At 43.7% G+C, this 6058-nt stretch overlaps 1 pseudogene across 1 annotated transcript; it reads right to left on the reverse strand.

Annotated features, from left to right (window-relative positions):
* Positions 1–355: 355 nt before the first annotated feature.
* LOC101022389 lies at positions 356–5522 on the reverse strand (annotated as a pseudogene). The gene is made up of 2 exons (XR_002520198.2): positions 5366–5522; positions 356–1948 (listed from the first exon to the last, which is right to left on the reverse strand). The product of XR_002520198.2 is annotated as a serine hydroxymethyltransferase, cytosolic pseudogene (transcript).
* Between the last annotated feature and the right edge of the window lie 536 nt (positions 5523–6058).

The following is a 6058-nucleotide window of genomic DNA, read 5'->3' on the forward strand; positions in this document are numbered from 1 at the left end:
GACCAGCCTGGCCAACATGGCGAAACCCTGTCTCTGCTAAAAATACAAAAATTAGCCGGGCGTGATGACGCACACCTGTAATCCCAGCTACCCGGGAGGCTGAGGCAGGAGAATTGCTTGAACCTGAGAGGCAGAGGTTGCAGTGAGCCGAGATCTAGCCGCTGCACTCCAGTCTGGGTGACAGAGTGAGACTCTGTCTCAAAATAAAACAAAACAAACAAAAATTATGACCTCATGGCAACGTTTCCAATTCTAATTTACTAATACAGATTTTTTTCCTTAACTTGCTTAATTTTATAGTTGTATACCCTTTTCTCTTACACTGTAAAGCTTAATTTCTTTTTTTTTTTTTACTTTTTAAGAAATTAATTTGAGTTCAAATATTTTTGAAATATGAAAATTGGTTGTATTTTTTAAAGCTATAATTCTTGTAGACATTCTGTGGTTAAAAATTTGATTGTGCTTATTAAAAATGGTCATCTATGTTTTGCACTTCAGCTACGTGAAAATAAAGTTTCTTTGGGAAGGTGACATTTGGCTTCCTGATTACGGGAAGGAGTTGGTTATCTCAGGTGGAGCAGGAAAGCCTGGTTGATTCTCACACCAGGATGGGACTGTGACTTCCCAGGATGGAGGGAGGAGACCATTGCTCCACCAAACTTTGAGTTACTGACAGCAAAACCCTCCCACCATACTGGGTGCATCTTGTGTACACTTGGCTGACATACACTTCTGATTTACAGCAGAAGGTTCAGAGGCGAATTCAGTTCTCCTTTGGCATGCCACTGGATAACAAGATAGTGAGAGGGGCAGTGTGTACAAGCTGTGGACACGGGCATTTCCTCTCTGTTGCAGCAAGGCGGAGGAAAGCCCAGGGAGAGTAAAACGCTAGAATCTTCCTAATAGCTTTGCCCTACACCACGGTCTAAATGATTATGGCCAGGTGGCTACATAGTATTTTATTTTTCTAGAATTAGATCCAGCTGTGAGAAAGCCAGGTTCAAATTTAAATCCTTTAATTAATAACCTGTCCCAGAATTACTAACGGTGAGACTTAAACAAATTTTGATTTGTGAAGAAAACATGAAAAAAGTCCAAAAGAAACTCCCTCAGAGGGCCCAAGTGTCAACAGTTCCCCTGTGGAGCAGCTCATCCATTTCTCAAGTGGGGGTCCTCCGGCAGGCGGCTTCCTCTGTGGCGCCAGGCGGGTCCAGAGTGGACCGGCTCCTTTAGAAGTCGGGCAGGCCAGGCAGAGGGAAGAGAGAGGCGAAGCTCTCAACCTCCTCCCGGAGAGCCTGCACGGCCCCCTGGTACTTATCCCCTGCCAGTCTCCCCTTGAACTCCTTCAGGGTGGCTCTGACACCAATGCCGCTCTGGATCTGCAGGGTCAGCTCTATCCCTCTGTGAATAAACTGGGCTGCTTTTTGGAAGTCTTTTTCCAAAAGTCCGCGAGACGTCAGTGCTGGGGTCCCCAGCCGCAGTCCACTGGGCCGCAGAGCACTTCTGTCACCTGGGCAGGTGTTCTTGTTGCAGGCAATAGAACAGGCTTCTAGCACCTTCTCAGCCCTTCCACCGTCTGTGCCTTTGGAACGGAGATCTACGAGGATCAGATGGTTGTCAGAACCACCTGTGACTATTTTGTAGCCCAGCTCCATCAGTGCCTCAGACAGAGCCCTGCAGTTGGCCACCACCTGGTGCTGATAAACTTTAAATTCCAGAGTCATCGCTTGCTTCAGGGCCACAGCAACCCCAGCAATGGCGTCGTTTTGGGGACCTCCCTGCAGGCCAGGGAACACAGCAGAATTGATAAGAGACTCCAGGTTGTACAGAATCTCTTTGCCAGTCTTGGGATCCACACTTTTCACTCCTTTCCTGTAGAAGATCATGCCAGCTCGGCAGCCTCGCAGGGTCTTGTGAGTAGCTTGATTTCTAATTACGTGAACATATTTTATAATTTGCTTTATCTTTCAACATATAGAACATTGTTTCAAAATTGCCATGCCAGGTTTCCTACCAGTAACAAATCTATTGAGTGAAGTTGAAGGTTTATTGCCTTATTTCATCTTTAGGCTACATCCTTGGGACGAAATGTCAGAGCCCCTACCTCCCTGTTTTTTTTTTCAAAATGACTTGGGATAATCATTTCTCTTTGTGGTTAGTTCACCAATTTGACATAATTAGATGCATTCACTTTACTTTGTTTTCAGTTGTAGGATGTGCTTTTTAACTGTGATTGATCTTGTGAATATATAAAATTTTTACATATGTTAAAAATCAGAAATATAGTAAAAGGTATCCTCAGAAAAGTCTTACTTTCATCCTTATCTTCTACACTTCAATCTCCACATCCTTTTTTGTAAGAATTTTTAGTTTGGATTATTTGTCTAACATTTGCTTTTTGTCCCCTTCAAAATTGGGCAAATAATACAGATTCTTCTTTTCTTTTCTTTCTTACACCAACAAAATGGCATGATATACATTGCTTTGCACCTTTGGCAAGGATGTAAAGCTTACTTTTTTTTTTCTTCTTAATTTTATTTGGAGCATTTCAATCATATATAGAAGTATATATGACCTCTTCATGGGACTCATGGAAGAGTTGGCTCGTTTACTCAACCCACAACTCTCAACCCCTTGCAGGACAGGGAGCGTGCACATGAGCGAGTGCAGAGGCCAGGACAAGCACCCTGGGCAACCGGCCCATGACTCCTGGAGCCCTAGAGGGCATGAGTTACAGCGTGCTCTCTTAGTCTTGCCATCTGTGGTTGGCTTTAAGTGTTAGACAGCTCAGTGGAGGGTGGAGAGTCAGTGTGACAGCCTCTTGCACTTGCATCCAGGTCCTTGTCTGGTGTCTAGGAGGAATCAGGTCATATGAACAAATTGAAGATGGTAAATGCGGAGAATTTTATTGAGTAGTGTAAGTCGCTCTCAGCAGGATGGGGAGCTGGAAAGTGGATGGAGGGGGAAGGTGGTCTTCCCCTGGAGTTCAGCTGTCCACGGCCAAACTTTTCTCTGAGGTCCTACCATCAAGCTGTCCCTCTGAAGTCAAACTGCTTCTCACCAATGTCAAGCTGCTGCTTCTCTTCTCTACTTCTCTGCCATGTTGCTCTGCCACTCCACCGGTGGGGCCTGGGGTTTTTATGGGTGCAGGATGAGGGGTGGGGCAGGCCAAGGTGGTTTTGGAAAAGGCAACATTCATTTGGGAAAACAGGAATGCATGTTCTCACTTTGGGCCAAGGGTCTAGGTTTGAGGGTGGAGCCCTCACCAGGGACCCCACCCTTTTCTACCTAGTATTTCCCTGCCCCCTGTCCACATCAATATTACCACCGACTATGTACAAGTATTCCATTTTCTCCACATCCAGCCAACACTTATTTTCTACTTTTTTTTTTTTTTGAGACGGAGTCTCGCTCTGTCGCCCAGGCTAGAGTGCAGTGGCCGGATCTCAGCTCACTGCAAGCTCCACCTCCCAGGTTTAGGCCATTCTCCTGCCTCAGCCTCCCGAGTAACTGGGACCCAGGCGCCCGCCACCTCGCCTGGCTAGTTTTTTGTATTTTTTAGTACAGACGGGATTTCACCGTGTTAGCCAGGATGGTCTCGATCTCCTGACCTCGTGATCCGCCCATCTCGGCCTCCCAAAGTGCTGGGATTACAGGCTTGAGCCACCGCGCCCAGCCTATTTTCTACTTTTTCTTTTGGAAAGTAGTCACCATAGTGAATATGAAGTGGCATTTTATTGTAGTTTTGAGTTGTATTTATCTAATGATTAGTGATATTAAGCATCTTTTAATGTGCTCATTGACTTTTAAAAAATTTCTTCTTATTATTATTTTTAGATGGAGTCTCACTCACTCTGTTGCCACCAGGCTGGAGGGCAGTGGTGTGATCTCTGCTCACTGCAACCTCCACCTCTCGGGTTCAAGTGATTCTCCCACCTCAGCCTCCCGAGTAGTTGGGACTACAGGCTCCCACCACCATGCCCATCTAATTTTTGTACTTTTAGTAGAGATAGGATTTCACCATGTTGGCCAGGCTGGTCTTGAACTCCTGAGCTCAAGTGATCCACCCGCCTCAGCCTCCCAAAGTGCTGGCGTGAGCCCCTGTGCACAGCCTCGTTGGGCACATTGGTGGCCATTTGTATGTCTTTGGAAAAATGTCTATTCAAGTGCTTGTCTATTTTTGAATTAGATTGGTTGTTTTACTGTTGCTGAGTATTAGGGGTTCTCTGTATATTCTGGATATCAGCACCTTATCAGGCATCTGAGTTGCAAATATTTTCTGTCATCCTATGGGCTGTCTATTTACTCTGTTGGTAGTGTCTTTTGATGCACAAATTAAAAAACAATTTCATGAGATGCAGTTTGTCTGTTTTTTTTTTGTTGTTGCCTGTGCAAGAAAAGAAACTATCAAATCCAATGTTTTGAAGTTTTGCCCTGTGCTCCAGCCCCATATTATTTTATTTTGTTGTTTTGAGAGGGAATCTTGCTGTGTCACTCAAGTTGGAGTGCAATGGCACGATCTCAGCTCACTGCAACCTCTGCCTCCTGGATTCAAGAGATTCTCTTGCCTCAGCCTCCTGAGTAGCTGAAATGACAGGTGACTGCCACCATGCCCAACTAATTTTTGTATTTTAGTAGTGATCTGCCAGCCTTGGCCTTCTAAAGTGCTGGGATTACAGGTATGAGCCACTGCACCCAGCCCTCATATTTTTTTGAAGTAAATCTCATATATATCATTTCATATTTAATCATAAATAAGTCAACAAAACTCTAAAATTTAAGAATTCCTTTTCAATACTTAATATCTATTTATCTATCCATCTATCTACCTGAAAACTACAATACCTTTATCAAACTTAGACATTAGCCATTTCTTAATATGATAAAACATCCAGCAAACATTCAAATGTCTAATTATGCAGCTGACTCTGTTTGGGTACTTTAGAGTCCCTGTCACTGAAGCTCTCTCAACTGCAGTCCTTAATACAGGCTAATACATCTGTGCTTCAGTGGTGGATTAATCCTTCCTTTAGCAATGTGGAATCTGGTGAAGCCCTTAGTATCTCTTTGCTGAGGTCTGTTAGCCCTATGAGAGACCTCACTAACAGATTCTAAGATAATCCCACACTGGCTTTTGTACACACACCTACATCAAGTCCACAGGGAACACTGCCACACCCTTTGCTCTGGAAATTCTGAGATTTTAGGCTATCCAATGTCATATTCCCTCCTTTGGCTTCTCCTCTAGACAGCGTTTCTGTCACCCCTCAGATTTCTCAGGTGAGAGCATTATTCCCCAGGGCAGCCCCCCACACTGTAGGGACATATTATATGCTCTCCAAGTGGTTCCTTGGAGCCCTCTCACTAGGCTTGGAATGGGAGTACCGGTTTATGCCTTTTACGTAAGTGAGAGGTATAGAAATGTCTGCACAGAGCTTATTCTGAATTGTAGAGATGGCCTGTTTCACAGCTGTCTCTGCTGTCTGATGGCTCTTGGCTTTGTCCTCAGCAGAGTTGTCCATTTTAACATCCTCTTACATACGCAACCACCCATTTGGGCAATTCAAATCTTGTTTGAGTTGAATGAAGGGATATCTTTATTTTTCACAGTGGCACACAAACGTGGCCAAATCTGAAGACTGATAAATGTTACATTTTCTTAAATATTGCGTTCTTCAACTTCTGGTTTGTGAATCCTATGAATTTGCAAATAAAGCACTTAGCATGCATTAAAGTATCTGTTAGGTGGTTTGACACTTCATTTTGCAATCCAGCCAGCTTTTCTCTTTCAAGGGAGCCCAGAACCTGGCTGCAGTTTGTTCAGGCTTGTAGAAACTTCAGTTCTCCCATCATGTGCCTTATTCTTACACATTGAGTTTCTGATCTCAGTTTGAGAGCATTTTATATTTGATGGACAGGAGCACTTTCATATTTTGCCTTCTTGCATCTAAATATAAATAAAATATTTATATTTAAATAAAAAATATTTAAATAAGATTACAATTACTTTCTGCAAAAATGCCTCCCAAATGCATTGGTTACTGTTGTTTCTAGATAA

The sequence above is a fragment of the Papio anubis genome, chromosome 2 (genome assembly GCF_008728515.1).
Source record: "Papio anubis isolate 15944 chromosome 2, Panubis1.0, whole genome shotgun sequence".
Lineage (NCBI taxonomy): Eukaryota > Metazoa > Chordata > Mammalia > Primates > Cercopithecidae > Papio > Papio anubis.